At 48.3% G+C, this 18,070-nt stretch overlaps 1 pseudogene; it reads right to left on the bottom strand.

Annotated features, from left to right (window-relative positions):
- Positions 1–1,134: 1,134 nt before the first annotated feature.
- The window catches only part of LOC117307915 (large ribosomal subunit protein uL16-like), a 36,666-nt pseudogene continuing 19,730 nt past the window's right edge, over positions 1,135–18,070 (bottom strand).

Genomic DNA, 18,070 nt, shown 5'->3' with positions numbered 1-18,070 from the left:
GCCCAGGCGCCAACATCTGTGCTGTCAACCCCTGGGTGAAACCGCCTCTGCCCAGGAGCCCTCACAAAACCCCTGGACTTTTCAGCAGCATGAAAGACAAAGAAAGGCTGAGGGAATGTTCCAGATTAATGGAGGAGGCTATGCGGTATCTGCTTTCAGATATTGAATCAGGGAAGAGGACATCCTTAGGTCAACAAATAAGACTAGACAATCAACAGCTGCTAAAAGTACTGGTTCAATGTCAATCTGTGAAGTTGATACCGTAAGAAAAATCTCTATTCTTGGAAAATACTGAAGTATTTAGGGTAAAAGGGTAACTTACCTTCAAATGCTCCAGGGAAAAAATTATGCATATAGAGACATCCATGGGGTGTGTGTGTGTGTGTGTGTGTGTGTGTGTGTGTGTGTGTGTACATGCTTGGGGAGACAAATGATAAAGCAAATGGAGTAAAATGTTAACAGCCGGTAAATCTTGGCAAAAGGTATAAAGATGTCCTTTGAACTATGTCTTATGTTTACAACTTTTCATAAACTTGGAATTATTTCCAAATTTTAAAAATATCTTTTTTAAATAAGGAGTCCCAAGGCCCCCATGTCACCACCAGGAACAGTCACTTTGGCTCCCACTTTCTTCTGAGCTCCCAGCTGGACGCCTCCCATCCCCCCAGGGGCAGAGTGGAAACAGGACCACTCAGCCCTCATGCCTGTTGATTCTCACACCCAGGCTGTGCCTGTTTAGAAAGTGTCCAGGCCCAGCACGTGATGGCTTTGTTCCCCGTGGCTGCCTGACACTCAGAGAGGTGGCCAGATCGTAGGTGCCCGGGGTGTTGGGTGCACCTGTCGCCCCTCACACTTCACCTCCACCTTCAGTCGGAGGCATTATTCCAGCTCACCCAGCTGGTGCACAGCTGGTCCACAGCATCGAGGGGCCTTTCATACCCCTGAGCTTGGAGAAACTCTCTCGAGACCACCGGAAACTTCCCGCAGATGGGGCTTCCTCACACAGGGGTGGCTGTACAGGGAGACTGAGGCGGGGACCAGAGCAATACATCAGGAAGGCTTTTTGGATTTTTTTGGACAGGAAAGTAGGATTTATCGGTGGGTGTGAGTAAGGAGGGGACAGCGCCAAGACTCTCAGGAGTGCAGGGCCCGCCATGTGTCCAGGGGCCACGACTAGGGATGTATTTGATCCCACAGGCATCTGGGATGAGCCACTTTTCTGCCACCATGTTTTCAAATTCATCCGCGTTAAACTTAGTAAATCCCCTCTTCTTGGGGATGTGGATTTTCTGGCGGCCAGGGAACTTGAACTTGGCCCTGCGCAGGGCATCAATCACGTGCTCCTTGTTCTGCAGCTTGGTGTGGATGGACATTATGACCTGGCCAGTGTGGACCCTGGCCACCGTGCCCTGGGGCTTTCCAAAGGCACCATGCATACCTGTCCGGAGCCTATCAGCTCCAGCCCAGGGCAACATCTTGTTGACACGGATGATGTGGAAGGCGTGGGGCTGCACTCGGATGTGAAAACTATCTTTGCCACAGCTTTTCATGACGTACGCGTTGGCACAAATACGGGCCGCCTCCGGGGCTTCGGAGGAGAGCTGCTCATACTTATGTGACACCACGTGGCCACAGAGTGGGAGCTCAACCACTTTCGCCTTCTTCCAGCCCAGGTCAAAGATGCAGATCGTGGACTTCCCTGGTGGCGCAGTGGTTGAGAGTCCACCTGCCGATGCAGGGGACGTGGGTTCATGCCCCGGTCCGGGAGGATCCCACATGCCGCGAAGCGGCTGGGCCCGTGAGCCACAACTACTGAATCTGCGCGTCCGGAGCCTGTGCTCCGCAACGGGAGAGGCCACAGCAGTGAGAGGCCCGCGTACCACAAAAAAAAAGAAAGATGCAGCTCTTAGCATCAGGGACACCTCAGCAGAAGCCAGACTTTGGGTACAGTCTGTTCTCACCATACCGGTAACACCGGGAGGGGTGGCGGCCCACAGCAACACCAGGATCTTCAGGGGCGCGCCAAAGGAAGGCTTTTTAACAGAGGGGCATCCTGGATGAGGTCTTCAGGAAATGTAGGATTTGTGTTAGTTTAGAGGAGAAAGGGATTTCACGTAGCCGGCAGCGCGCCCAGCGCTGAGGGGCTGGAAGGAAACTGACCCACAGGAACAGCAGAGGCTGGGAGCTGCCTCCAGGGCAGTGGCTGTTGGAGGGCTCCTCCCCTCCGATGTGGCCACACAGCCAAAGGGCACGTCCCGGGGTGAATGGGGAGGGACGGTGACTGGAGGGTGGACTCCACTTGCTGGAAGGAGCTGGGGCTGACATAAGGCCCACATACAATTCTGCCCCAATCCTGCCCCACCCAGGGCAAAGGCCGGCCCCCTGAATGGGTGGGGCAGCGTGGAAGGAGAGATCTGGGGTGAGACGTTAGGAAACTTCCAAGAACTTATCTCTCCTGCCATTAGAATAAAGGAAGTCGCTGGGAGGCTGTGGTGTGTGAGTGCCTATGTGAGCGTGAGTGAGTGTGGGTGTGAGTGTGTGTGCGCTGACTGCCCACACGGCCGACCTGACCATCCTGCAAGAGCACAGGATGGGGGCAGGGAGGCCGGGGCCAAGGCTCCCCCGTGGGACATCAATGCAACACTTTGGGGCTCCACTTTTAGGTAAAATTGGCCCCTGAGGGAGTGAGGTGAGGTCTTATTTACACCTAAACTGGGAAACCAGGGGCCCCCCTAGCTCAGCAGCTGTGCAGCCCTGCAGACCTTGGGTCCCCTGGGAATCTGAGGACGGCAGGAGGCAGAGGAAGCCCGAAGCACGGGAGACAGTGCCATCCTGTCCCTGAACTGTGTAGCTCAGTGGAGAAGGTGCACGATGGCCCCGAGCCAGGTTTGGGACAGGATGGAAGGGCATCCGAGACCCGCCAGACCTGCCTGAGGCCTGGCCAGGGGCCTTAACAGCCACTGCCAGGGACAGGTCCCTCCCCCTGCCCCCGACAGAGACCCACACCTGCCCTTGCTGCGACCTGGAGAATCCGGAGGGGGCTAGGCAGGATGAGCACAGGCCAGAGCAGAGGGTCCCGGGGCAAAGGGAACCTGCGCGGGAGTCAGAATGGGGCATATTTCAGTATTATGTGCAGTATTTTCCTGCACATCAATCGATCTAGTCAGACACCACGCATTCCTTAGGTATGCGCCTCATGCCAAACTTATGCTAGAAGCTGGGTTTAAAACTATGAGGAGGTGTTACCTGCCCTTAAGTAGCTGACAGTCCAAGAAAGGAGACAGACAACAGGCATTAGTGGGAAACAGTGAAATGAGAAAGCTGTGCCCTTAGAACCCGGGGAGGTCAGGGAAGGCTTCCTGGAGGAGGAATCAGCCATGCAAGGGCTGCCCCCGACGGTGCTGAGCAGCCGCCTGGCGAGCCTGTGGGTGTCACAGACATGCTTGGTTGCGGTGGGGAGTTGGGGTGTCAGCTGGGGTGCACTGTGGCCGGCCTTCCAGGCTACACTGACAGGCGGGGACTTTCTCTTGGAGGTGATGAGAGTGAAGGAATGTAAGAGAAGACTGACCCGGTCCCATGTGCCCAGGGGTGGATCTCCGTGGCTCAGGGTGGAGGAGGACACGTGAGAGGGCTTGGCCGGGCGGCAGAGGCCAGTCCGGCGCCTGGTGCAGTGGTGGGGCAAGAGATGCTAAGCGCCTGAACCCGCCCTCCACGGGAGGCTGGCGAAGAGGAGGTGGGGGAAATACTAGGAAATAAACAAGGTCAGGGCTTCCCTGGTGGCGCAGTGGTTGAGAGTCCACCTGCCGATGCGGGGGACGCGGGTTCGTGCCCCGGTCCAGGAAGATCCCACATGCCGCGGAGCGGCTGGGCCCGTGAGCCATGGCCGCTGAGCCTGCGCGTCCGGAGCCTGTGCTCCACAACGGGAGAGGCCACGGCAGTGAGAGGCCCGCGTACCGCAAAAAATAAAGAAATAAATATTTTTTTAAAAACTCATGTACTTTATTATATGTACATTAGAACTCAAGGAAAAAAATTAAGGGTGATGGATTTGAAGATTTCAGATGGGGAGCAGTCTGGAGAGGACGAGGCCCTGCGGTGCAGGGTAGAAGCAAGTCCCAGGGAGGTTGATGGAGTCTGGGAGCGGGGGGAACCCGTGCCCCATGGACAGGAAGGTCATTCAGTTGTGAATGATTGTGAAACAGTTAAGAAAAACTACTTTGGAAAGTGGATGCTGCTGTGCTAGTTTATTCGCAGGCCCTGTTCCAATGAGGGTGCCGGTCCCAGCCGCCCTTTCCCTGTCTGTCCCCAGGCCTGGTCCCCAAATCCACTGTAGCATCTGCTGGGCAACACTGTGGACACCCACCTGTCCACACACCGCACACACTTACAAGGGCCAACCCTGGAAAAAGGCTTAGTGACACCACAGGAACAGAGTGGCCCTGGCTGGCCCACTGACACTTGAGGCCCTGGTTAGGGTCATCCTGGTCATACGGGTCTCCTTTTCCTTTGGATTGAGCTCTTCCCTAGGAGACTTCTGGCTCTCACACATGAGATATCCCCCATCCGCTCACTAGCCTCTCCAGGGCCTCCGTGTATGTGACACGGGACAGACCTGGAAGGCCACAGGGGACAGTGAACGACGGCTGCCGGGCACAGCAGCTGTCCTCACCAGGATTACAACCAACCCGAAACAGGTAGAATGCTTACTTCATGAGTCTTCGTTTTCTCTTCAATAAAACTGCTAGGTCTCAATTCATTTTTAAAGGAGAGAGGCATCAGGGTGACAGTTCCTACCCTTGTCAAATTCAGACTGAGCTAAAGGCAGGCAGCAGTCCGGCGCCTGCCTGTGAGGCTCCCAGCTCAGACAGGGTACGTCCCAGGGGTTCGGGGCAGCACAAGCTAAGCCCTGTGCAGAGATTCTAGGTCGGCAGAAGAGTGACCTAATTAAACACACAGGCTTATTCTTAGACAAGGAGCCCCAATTAAGGCCCCTGGGCAGCCGCAGCGCAAAGGCACAGCTCTAGAAGTAACCGGAATAATTATTTTTAAACAGCAGTTACTTACTTCTGATTATTGAAGTAGCACATATTCATCACAGCACGTTTGGAAAATACAGAAAGTACAGACAAGAAAATGCTACCCAGAGAGAACCACTGTTTTTGCTTATTTCCTCATGGTCTTTTTTTTTGTACCTATTTACATGTTTGGCCTTCGGGGAAATGTTTATTCACATAACGTAAGTGAAAAGAGATACAAAATTATAAACAGTGTGATCCCAAATTTGTTAGGGTTGTCATAAGGATAGAGTTCTGTATCCTGTTTCTTTCACTCAGTATTAAAACACAAACGTCTCCTCCACCTCATTAAATATTCAGCTGCTTGATTTTTAATGACTGCGCAGTGTCCATCATATAGGATAATGTATACACTCTCCCATAGTGATGGGGCATTAACATTGTTTCCGGTTTTTTAAATAACTTTACAATGGACCTCTGTGTATAGCTCTGACTTTTTTTCCTGGGCTAGATTTCCAGAAGTAAAAAGTATTTAGGGCTCTTATTATACATGACCAAACGGCTTTCTGAACATTGGAAGTGATTAGCACTGCTATGAGCAAAGGATGAGATATCATAGCGCCCATGGCATATCTTAATTCCTGTAATAACAACCAGAACTCCTTTACCTACTGGTGGTAGATCCAGGTCCAGCCCAGAGGCAGTGTTAGCAGATACCAGTTCCTCAGAGCCACCTGGACTTTAGAACAAAGCACAGCCCGGGTCTGAGTCAGCTTTCACTAGGCGAGGCTGCTGTAACAAACAACCTTCAACGAGGAAGCTTTCTCTCTCACCCACATTACTCATAAGATGTGGATCAGCTGTGGCTTTACTCCAGATGCCTTCTTGTTCTGGGACCCAGGCTGAGGGAACAAGCCCTGTCTCCATTCCCATGGCCAAGGACAAAGAAACAGAGCAGAAGCCCACCCTGGCTTTTAAGGCTTTGATGTCGACGTGGCAGGCATCACTCGCACTCACTTCCGTTGGCCCAGGGAGGTGATGTGGCCGGTCCAGTGCCCGTGAGGGGAAGAAGTACATTCCTCCCACGGGGAGGCACCGCTGGTCACACCCGGCTGTGCAGAACCCTCTACGGAGTGGACAGAAAATAACTGGGAACAAGAATACCACCAACCACAGCTCTGAGCCCTCAGAGACAGATCTCAGTGTTTGTTATCACATCCTGGGACTGAACGTGACATCAGGAATGTTTGGCAACAAGAATCCCTTTCATAATGGAAACTCCCGTGCCCCAGAAGGCTTCCCCGCTGACAGATGAAGGAGGTCACCTAGGTTTGCCTTTTGTGCAAATACAAGAAAATATTGATATATATGTGTTTGTGTGTGTGTATTTATGTACATATATTTATAAGTCGCTCCATTTAAAATAGTAAAGATATATTGTTATATTTTCAAAAGTTAAAAGAAAAGCCTTATGTATAACAGGCTACTATTTCTTGTTAAAGGGGGAGAATACTTACACATAATACATATAACTTATGCTTATATATGCATAAAACATTTCCCCCAAATCAATAAGAAGCTGGTAACAGTGGTTATTTCAGGAAAGGGAACTAAAGAACTGAGGGCAGAGAGGGGAGGTTTTTCACCGTACACGTTTTTTACAGTTTGAATGTTTTTCCTTGTGTTTATGTTGCTTCCCCGCCTCCAAATTTTTTTAACTAAAAATTTTTTAAATTGTCCTTTTTCAATCTGCTCTTACCCATGTTACACAGTCTCTCTGTCTGTTCTTCCTTCATTGCTGTCACACTGGGACATGCCCTGATTCCCATGCCTCACGCCTTAGAAAGCAGAGTTTCCAGAAAGCACTGGAAAACCCAGGAAGAGCAGGTAGCAGCAGACAACACACCCCCATATGGTTGTGCAGGCCGTGCTCTGTTATGGCCGGCAGGTAAGCCCCTCAGAGTAAGGTGAGACCGAAGGACAGAGAGAATTCTCTTGCAGGAGTTGGGAGTCTTGCCCCCGTGAGGAAGGTGGAGAGATGGAGAGAAAAGGAGACAAAAGGAAAGCAGTAACGTGTGCAAAGGAAGTTAGTGGTGCCCCCGAGACAGGACACTCTAAAGACAGGGCTGCCTGCTGTGCCACCGGCTGCCCAGATCCCGGCTCCATCCTCCTTATATCCCCATGTCTGCTCCAAATCTTCAGAAAAGCCTCCTAGGGCTTCTCTTGTGGCGCAGTGGTTAAGAATCTGCCTGCCAAGGCAGGGGACACGGGTTCGAGCCCTGGTCTGGGAAGATTCCACATGCCACAGAGCAACTAAGCCCGTGCGCCACAACTACTGAAGCCCGCGTGCCTAGAGCCCGTGCTCCGCAGCAAGAGAAGCCACCGCAGGGAGAAGCCCTCGCACTGCAACAAAGAGTAGCCCCCGCTCGCCACAACTAGAGAAAGCCTGCGTGCAGCAACCAAGACCCAACACAGCCAAAAATAAAATAAATAAAATAAAAATAAATTTAAATAAAAAACACTGAGGAAAGAAATCAAAGATGACACAAACAGATGGAGAAATATACCTATACCATGTTCTTGGATTGGAAGAATCAATACTGTGAAAATGACTATGCTACCCAAAGCAATCTACAGGTTCAGTGCAATCCCTATCAAACTACCAGTGGCATTCTTCACAGAATTAGAACAAAAAAATCTTACAATTTGTATGGAAACACAAAAGACCCTGAATAGCCAAAGCAACCTTGAGAAAGAAAAATGGAGTTGGAGTAATCAGGCTCCCAGACTTCAAACTATACTACAAAGGTACAGGAATCGGGCTTCCCTGGTGGCACAGTGGTTGAGAATCTGCCTGCTAATGCAGGGGACACGGGTTCAAGCCCTGGTCTGGGAGGATCCCACATGCCACGGAAGAACTAGGCCTGTGAGCCACAACTACTGAGCCTGCGCGTCTGGAGCCTGTGTTCCGCAACAAGAGAGGCCGCGACAGTGAGAGGCCCGCGCACAGCGATGACGAGCGGCCCCTGCTTGCCACCACTAGAGAAAGCCCTTGCACAGAAACAAAGACCAACACACCAAAAATAAATAAATTAATTAATAAACTCCTACCCCTAACATCTTCTTTAAAAAAAAAAAAAAAAGAAGCTACAGTAATCAAGACAGTATGGTGCTGGCACATAAACAGAAATATAGATCAATGGTACAGGATAGAATGCCCAGAGATAAACCCACACACATATGGGCACCTAATTCACAACAAAGAAGGCAAGAACATACAATGGAGAAAAGACAGCCTCTTCAATAAGTGGTGCTGGGATGGGACTTCCTTGGTGGCGCAGTGGTTGAGAGTCCGCCTGCCGATGCAGGGGACATGGGTTCGTGCCCCAGTCCAGGAAGATCCCACATGCCGCAGAGCAGCTGGGCCCGTGAGCCATGGCCGCTGAGCCTGCACATCCGGAGTCTGTGCTCCGCAACGGGAGAGGCCACAGCAGTGAGAGGCCCGCGTACAGCAAAAAATAAAAAAATTAAAAATAAGTGGTGCTGGGAAAACTGGACAGCTACATGTAAAAGAATGAAGTTAGAACACTACTTAACACCATACACAGAAATAAACTCCAAGTGGATTAAAGACTTAAATGTAAGACCAGACACTATAAAACTTTTAGAGGAAAACATAGGAAAAACACTGTTTGACATAAACCACAGCAAGATCTTTTTTGACCCACCTCCTAGAGTAACAGAAATAAAAAGAAAAAGAAACAAATGGGACTTAATTAAACTTAAAAGCTTTTGCACAGCAAAGGAAACAATAAACAAGACAAAGACAACCCTCAGAATGGGAGAAAATATTTGCAAATGAAACAATAGACAAAGGATTAATCTCCAAAATAACCAAACAGCTCATGGAGCTCAATATCAAAAAAACAAACAATCCAGTTAAAAAATGGGCAGAAGACCTAAATAGACATTTCACCAAGGAAGACATATAGATGGCCAAGAGGCACATGAAAAGATGCTCAACATCACTAATTATTAGAGAAGTGGAAATCAAAACTACAATGAGGGCTTCCCTGGTGGCGCAGTGGTTGAGAGTCCGCCTGCCGATGCAGGGGACATGGGTTCGTGCCCTGGTCCGGGAAGATCCCACATGCCGCGGAGCAGCTGGGCCCGTGAGCCATGGCCGCTGAGCCTGCGCGTCCGGAGCCTGTGCTCCGCAACGGGAGAGGCCACAACAGTGAGAGGCCCGCGTACCGCAAAAAAAAAAAAAAAAAAAAAAAGACCTACAGATACCAATTTTCACCTATCAGGTTGGCAAAACTCCAACAAGATAATACATGCAGCGAGGCTGTGGAGAAAGAGGAACTTTCCCACATTCCTCGTGATAGTGCACGTTGGTGCAGCCCCTTCAGGAAGGCAAATTGGCAGCATCTACAAAATTAAGAGAAATCCTTTGACCCATCAGTTCCTCATGACACTTCAGAATGACTTGTACACATCCAAAATGACCACATGGACAAGAACATGGACCACACTGCAACACTGTTTATAATAGTAAAAATAAATAGGATATACTCATCAACAGAGGGCTGGTTACGTAAATAAGGTCCCTCCACAATGGAATATCATATATATATATATATATATATATATATACAACCATGAAAAAGAATGAGGAAGCTCTCCATCTACTAATAAGGAAAGATCTCCAATGTATGCCAATAACTAGGAAGGAAAAAAGGTTGCAGAACAAATAATGCACTACATTCGTGTAAAAAGAGAGGGGAAAGAATCCATATTTGTTTGCTTGTGTTTTCATAAAGAAACACTGGAAGAATATATAAGAAAGTAAAAACAAGGTTTCAGAGGCCAGGGAAGGCGGTAGGAACCAGAGATGGAGAAGAAGGAAAAGAGACAGACTTTTCACAGGATACCAGCTCATATTTTTGGATCATGAGTCATAAAATTAAATTAAAAACTACAGGGCAATTTTCATATAAAGAAAGTGTAATTATAACCAAAAACAAAGTCATACCCTGAACCCAGCAGTCATTCTTTAGAATGAAAGACATATTTTTAACTTCATGTTGACAAGACAAAAAGCATACATAAGACCCAAACATTTCAAGATAACTTATTCCTGGAGTAATAACATGATGTGAATTAAAGCAAAAGGATGAATATAGTCAATAGTTGGATGCCAGAGAACCAGATGGACCAACAAACTATGAGAAACTGGAATATACGTTTTATTTTCATTCCTGTCATGTTACTATGGAAAAAGTAAAGTGTTTGCTTGTCTGTTTGTTAAGTGGAAGGAAGGGGGGCGGAGAGGGAGAAAGGGAAGGGAAGGAAATGAGGAAGGGCAAATGGAGGACCAATGAGTCTACGGATAGGAATGTAAATTGGTGCACCCTTTTTGCAGGGCAATTTTGCAATATCTATAAACACTTTTAACACACATGCCCTTTGACCCAGAATTCCCTTTTCTGGGAATTTACGCAACAGATATATCCCCACAGCTACGTAAAAGATAATGCGGCATATAAAGATTTTTAATGCAGCAGAGTTTATAGAGCAAAAAAAAAATATTCACCAGTAGAAAACTGGTTAAATAATGAGGTGCCCTAAAATGCAACCCTCTACAGAATGAGGTAGGTGTGTCTATACCAAAAGGAAAAGACGGCTGCGATATTAGCAAGTGAAAAAACAAGTTGCAGCGTAGTAAACACCATAATCCTATTGCGTAAAGATAAAATATGATTAAGGACAAGCATGTCTATAAAAATTGTCTGGAAGGATCCACTGACGTCTGCCAATAGTGGGTCACTCAGAGGAGTGAGACCGAGAATCAGTCTCACTGTTCAAAAATTAATCTTTTGAACGGATGATGTTTACCATGTGCATGTATTATTTGTTTTCATTATGGTAAGATATACATAATATAAAATTTCCACTTTAACCATTTTTAAGTGTACAGTTCAATGGCATAAAATACATTCACAGTGCTGTGCAATTATCACGACCATCCATCTCCAGAACGTTTCATCTTCCCAAAAGGAAACTCTGGACCCATTAAGCAATAACTCCTCTGTCCCCCAGCCCCTGGTAACCACTATTCAATTTTCTGTCTTTATAAGTGTGCCTATTCTAGGTACTACATGAAAACGGAAGCATGCAATATTTGTCCTTTTGTGTCTGGTTTGTTTCATTCAAAATTTTTTCAAGGTTCATCCATGTTGTAGCGTGTCAGAATTTTTACCTCTTTTTTTTTTTTTTTTGGCCACGCTGTGTGGAATGCAGGATCTTATTTCCCGGACCAGGGATCGAACCCGTGCCCCCTGCAGTGGAAGCACGAAGCCCTAACCACTGGACCGCCAGGGAATTCCCTATCCCTTTTTCTTATACTGTAAAACTTTATTCATATGACTATGCCTGAGGACATTGTTATAACACTTTTTTTACTAAAGTACAGTAGATCTATAATATTATATTAGTTTCAGGTGTACAGTATAGTGAGTCAATATTTTTATAGATTATACTTCATTTAAAGTCATTATAAAACATTGGCTATATTCCTTGTACTATACATTACTACCTTGTACCTTATTTATGTTATACATAATAGCTTGTACCTCTTAATTCCCTACCCTTATTTTGCCCCTACTCCAGCCTTCTACCCACTGGTATCCACTAGTTTGTTCTCTATATCTGTGAATCGGTTTCTGTTTTGTTATATTAATTCATTTTTATTTTTTAGATTCTAGAATTTCACCCCTTTTTATGAATGAATCGTATTCCATTACAGGGACATGCCACATTTTATTTATCGATTCATCTGTGGATGGATAATTGGATGTTCCCACCGGTTGGCTATTATGAATGATACTGCTATGAACATGGGTATATACCCGTCTATTTGAGTCCCTGCTTTCAAATCTCTTGGCTATCTACCTAGAAGCGAAATTGCTGGATCGTATGGTAATTCTATGTTTAATTTTTGAGCAACCTCCATGCTGAGTCCCAAAGTGGCTACACCATTTTATTGATACATTCCCACCAGCAACACACAAGGATTCCAACTTCTTCACATTGCATGTATTACTTTTATAACTAAAAATGTATTGAATTTTTAGAATCCCACCGTTTTACTTCAATAAGAAAGTCTCTAATTTTTTTCCTCTCACGAAACATATTGTTAGATTACGAATTCCTGGAGATCAGGAATCAACGGGTTTTTTTAATGCATTAACCATTTGTTAAAAAAAACTGCAGTCCGTGGAGGCAAGCAAAGAAAGCCGCAGTAAACCTGCAAAGCATGGGCACGACGGGACGGCGACCCCCGCAACCCCGGAGCCAACACCCGCAGCGATCCTGAGCATCCGGGTCTCACGGGGGCCCGGCACGTGCTCCAGAACCCAGGACACTCTCTGATTTGGCAACTCAGGGCACACAAAACCCAGCCGGCTGCCGGGGCCCCGCTGGGATCTGCCTGAGCAGCCTGGCGTCCGATAGGTTCAGAAAGGGACTCCGCTTGGGGCACCAAGAGCCGAGTGGATTTCCCAAGCCAGAGGCCGGATTTCTTATTAAGTGGGGCATCTTTTTGGCTCTTTTGGGTCATATGAGGGTAAGCAGCTCTCTCCTGAGGCTACCGCATTTTACCTACTTACCTACCCCCTACTTCACCGCCAGGCTGAACTTCAGGAGATGCTTTGAGAGTTTGCTGGGTCTTTACTCTCCATTTCATCAACGATGACAGATGCAGAGGAAGGAAAACCCAGAGCGTCTGCGCAGGGTTCGCTGCCTCATTTCCCTGGAGACCCAGCTGGGGCTTGGAGGCTGGGCCCTTCGGGGATGGGCTGTGGATGAGGGGTTACCTCTCCCGCCTTTCCTCCCGGTTTCACTTCCAAGTCACCCCGCACAGCCATTGCTCCCTTCACCTGCCTCGACCCATTTTGCAGATGGAGCCGCAGAGGCTGTCAAAGCCCAGTGAAGAACTTGTTAGAGCCTCACCTCCGTAGCCGGCTTCATCCCTTTCCAGCCGGGCCCCTGCCCCCTCTCATCACCCCATCTCCCCTCTCATCACCCCATCTCCCCTCTCATCACCCCATCTCCCCTCTCATCTCCCCATCTCCCCTCTCATCACCCCATCTCCCCTCTCATCACCCCATCTCCCCTCTCATCTCCCCATCTCCCCTCTCATCACCCCATCTCCACTCTCATCACCCCATCTCCACTCTCATCACCCCATCTCCCCTCTCATCACCCCATCTCCACTCTCATCACCCCATCTCCCCTTGCTCACGTTGCTCCAGCCACTCAGGCCACCTGCTCATTAAAACCACCTACTCCTTCCTGCTCCAGGCAGGGATCTCTCCAGCCCTCCCAGATCTTCGCCCACACTCTGCCTCGGGACAGGCAGGGTTGCTCTGCGGTCCAGACCAAATTTGGAGCAGAGGGGGCCCTTCCAGGCCCTTCCAGGCCCTTCCAATCTCAACACTGTGGGCGCTCCCCTTTTGGACCTGAGAGCCCGTTCACAACCCTTCGGCCTCAGAATGGACTTACGCTTGGAAACAGAACAACCAGGGACAGTCTGGAGAGCCTCCGACCCACACAAAGCACTGGTTTCTGTGAGCCCCGAGTCTCCTCACAGGCTTCCAGTCTGAATACCCACCCCAGTTCTTCTTCCTCAACCCGTCGGAGAATGCTGCCCAGAAAACTCCCTCCACCACCCTTCTGTCCCCCTACCCCCAGCCACGAGCCCAAGGACCAGGGCCGGCAGTAAGGGCTGACACGCACCCACTCCTGCGGGGATAACAGAGAGTTTGTGTCTCTTCCCAGGAGAAAAATAGCAGCGATGACTAACCTCGCTGTGCGGCTTTAAGCTGCTCAAAGCTCCTGTGCCTTGATCCCCTCCACCTCCTCCCCAAGTATCCGGTAAGATAAAGAACACACATAATTATCATAGCCCCGGTACGGCAGGGACGAGTGGTACCCAGAAGGTTTAAATACCTTGTTAAGGGGGCTCGGTAGTAAGTGGGGAGCTGGGACTCAAATCCAGATTTTCTGATTTTTCTTTTCTTTTTTCAAAACACCTGTGTCTCATCCTCTTCGCGCTGGCTCTTTGCTAGGTCTTAATGACAAACAAATGCAAATGACAGTGTCTGGAGTTTAATGGCTTCGCCATTTCACTATTTTCATTTGCGTGAAGATCCTGTATTAATCCAGGCTAGTAAAAGAGTGCTAAGTCAGGGAGATCAGCTCGGTGCTTTGTGACTGCCTAGAGGGGTGGGATAGGGAGGGCGGGAGGGAGACGCAAGAGGGAGGAGATAGGGGGATATATGTATACATATAGCTGGTTCACTTTGTTACACAGCAGAAACCTACACACCATTGTAAAGCAATTATACTCCAATAAAGATGTTTAAAAAAAAAGAGTGCTAAGTAAGAAGAACTTTCTGGACCCTCAAATCACAGAATCCTGGTGCTTACCAACGTGTATACACTCATTTCCTTCCTTAGGGGCTCCGCCCCTCTCGCCATGACTCACTCTCCCTCCATCTTCCCTCTCCACAGGTCTGCCCTCTGCTCCCCAAGCAGCCTGACCACAGTAGCCTCAGGGTGCCCAGAGGAAAAACCATAGCATCGGGGAGAAACTGAGCCCGATCTCTGGGGGTTAGATGGTCCCAGCATCTAATCTGGGGGAGGGCCAAGACACTGAGGCTGTGGAGGGAGAGCAAAGGCAGGCACAGGGGGTCGCAAGAAAAAGGTCAAGGCTGGCCCTGACCACAGTTCCCAGGTTGGGTGCAGGAGTGAGGGAGGCATGGGACGGGTAAAGCAGGGCCTGCTGCGAGGACGGAGAAGCTGGTATGATGGAGCGGCAGGGCAGGTAGCAGAGGTGGAATGTGGACCGGGCTGGACCAAAGTGGGAGAAGCTGGGCGGATACAGACTGTGGGGAGTTGGGGGAAGGGTGCCTGTGGTCACTGTTGCTGCCTCCCTGCAGAAGCCAGGGGTCAAGTTCAGACTTGCCTGTCCTAGCAACAGAGCCAACAGGGGCAACCTCAGCAAAAATAAAAGCATTGATGAGAAGGAGGGTTCACAGAATGAAGTAGCAGAAACTAAAGTCAGAAAGGCAGGGGTAAGGGCAGCCGCAGGGGCCAGCTCAGGGAGCCAGAACAGGGTGCCTCTGGCATGAGTCGGCACCAGCCACGTTTCTCCGGTTCTCACGTCACCCCCTGCAGGAGTCAAAGTCCAGGAGAGACGGTCTCGTTGGCCCAGATGGAGTCATATGGCCTCACACCTTGGCTGGTGATGACTGCTTTCCGAGAGGCACCTGACCTTGGACACGTATTTCCCCAGAAGGAAATGGGGCTGCTGTATCCAAAATAAAGAGTGAGTGTCACGAGGTCACCAGTCCGATAGTGGAAGGACAAACCTCTGAATCTGTCCCTAAAATTAAGAATTTGAGTCGCTCAATGGCTATCCAGATGTTCAAATGATATTTTGCCAATTGCCAACAAGTTCCAACCACTTCCTCTAGACATTTCACTCAGTCTTTTAGCTCCGGGTAACGGCAGCTGGTCACAGTGGAAGAAGAAATGTAAAGCACTGTGCATATAGTTACTGTTTGGGTTGTGACATTTCTCACTAGATTTCTTGCCAAACCTCACTCAGGTTTCTACATCCACCCACAAGGCATATGGAGCCCTCACTGGAAGCAGCCCCTGGGAGGCCCACCCAGCCCACCATAACTTCACACCCCGGGGGTGTGAAGGGCTAAAATTCTTCCCCAGCTGGACTAAGCAATGTCCCTACTTACACAGGGGAGTAATATACAAGCACAAGGGCACAGCATTGTTTGAATTCCGAAAGACTGACAACTTAATGCCCATCAGGAGGCAACGTATGCAATTAATCATGGTTCATTCACTATTCCGCCACCACAAAGCAACAAGCAGTTCTCTATTTGTATTGAAATGGAATGATCTCAAGCTGTGCTATCAGAAGCAAGGCGCCAGATGTACAGAGTATGACACAACTTTCTGTAAAAAATGCACACAACTTTTGTTCCTCTCATATGTGTGTGTAGCAGGAACAAAATTATAAAAGTATAAGCATTTGGAGTTTCCCCGGCACCCCCGAAGGAAGAAGGGAGCCCCGCAAAGCAGTAGAAGAGGGATGAGCGAGATGGAGAGTCAAGGAGACAGTCTGGATTACCTGCAATAATGCTGTGCCACATTTTTAAGGAGTTTTGCAGGGTGGTACTATAGAAGGCAATTTCCATTTCTTTGGGCCATTCAGCATCTGAACTTCTGTCTATGATAAGAAAACCTCCTCTTTAGAAGGCAGAATCCCAGAAAACCCCTGGCAGTCCAGTGGTTAGGACTCCGTGCTCCCACTGCCAAGGATACAGGTTCAATCCCTGGTCGGGGAACTAAGATCCTACAAGATGCACGGCACAACCAAATAAATAAATAAATAAATATTTAAAAAATAGAAGGCAGAGGATCCCCTTCACAATAGAAGCAGAAGATGCCAGAAGCTCACTTTCCCAATTCACCTTGCAGGTAGGGTGTGGACCCATGCATGGCTCCACCAATCAGGCAGACTCACCCAGTGTTTGAATCAGAAATTAGGAACATAAAGCAGCCGTGATGACAGGACATTCACTCTCCAGGGTGGCATTTGCAACCAGGGTCCAGAGTGGGCATTGGTGGTGTTGTCAGCTGTAGTCACCAGCACCGTTGTCGGTGGTCATTGTACTTTAATCAGACCAACTCTGGGACATGATTTGGGGGTTGGTCTCATCTGCAGAGCCTCCCAGCTATGAGATATCCAGAGAGTACATGAGCACCCAATACTGTCTAATAGAAAACAGTGATTTCTTTTTTTTTTTTCTTGGCTGCATTGAGTCTTCGTTGCTGCACGTGGGCTTTCTCTAGTTGCGGCCAGTGGGGCCTACTTTTCATTGCGGTGCACAGGCTTCTCATTGTGGTGGCTTCTCTTGTTGCAGAGCTTGGGCTCTAGGTGCATGGGCTTCAGTAGTTGTGACGTGCAGGCTCAGTAGTTGTGGCTCACGGGCTTAGTTGCTCCGTGGCATGTGGGATCTTCCTGGACCAGGGCTTGAACCTGTGTCCCCTCCATTGACAGGATGGATTCTTAACCACTGCGCCAACAGGGAAGCCCGAAAACAATGATTTCTGTTGCTCCCAATCAAGAATCCTCACTGAGGTGGAACAAAAACCACATTCACAGAAGGATAGACAAGATGAAAAGGCAGAGGGCTATGTACCAGATGAAGAAACAACATAAAACCCCAGAAAAACAACTAAATGAAGTGGAGATAGGAAACCTTCCTGAAAAAGAATTCAGAATAATGAGAGTGAAGATGATCCAGGACTTCGGAAAAAGAATGGAGGCAAAGATCGAGATGATGCAAGAAATGTTTAACAAAGATCTAGAAGAATTAAAGAACAAACAAACAGAGATGAACAACACAATAACTGAAATGAAAAATACACTAGAAGGAATCAATAGCAGAATAACTGAGGCAGAAGAACGGATAAGTGACCTGGAAGACAGAATGGTGGAATTCACTGCTGCAGAACAGAATAAAGAAAAAAGAATGAAAAGAAATGAAGACAGCCTAAGAGACCTCTGGGAAAACATTAAATGCAACAACGTTTGCATTATAGGGGTCCCAGAAGGAGAAGAGAGAGAGAAAGGACCCAAGAAAATATTGGAAGAGATTATAGTCGAAAACTTCCCTAACATGGGAAAAGAAATAGCCACCCAAGTCCAGGAAGCGCAGAGAGTCCCATACAGGATAAACCCAAGGAGAAACATGCTGAGACACATAGTAATCAAATTGGCAAAAATTAAAGACAAAGAGAAATTATTGAAAGCAGCAAGGGAAAAACGACAAATAACATACAAGGGAACTCCCTTAAGGTTAACAGCTGATTTCTCAGCAGAAACTCTACAAGCCAGAAGGGAGTGGCATGATATACTTAAAGTGATGAAAGGGAAGAACCTACAACCAAGATTACTCTAC

Source organism: Tursiops truncatus, chromosome 14, assembly GCF_011762595.2.
Source record: "Tursiops truncatus isolate mTurTru1 chromosome 14, mTurTru1.mat.Y, whole genome shotgun sequence".
Taxonomy (NCBI): domain Eukaryota; kingdom Metazoa; phylum Chordata; class Mammalia; order Artiodactyla; family Delphinidae; genus Tursiops; species Tursiops truncatus.
This window is presented reverse-complemented; position numbering and strand designations above follow the sequence as displayed.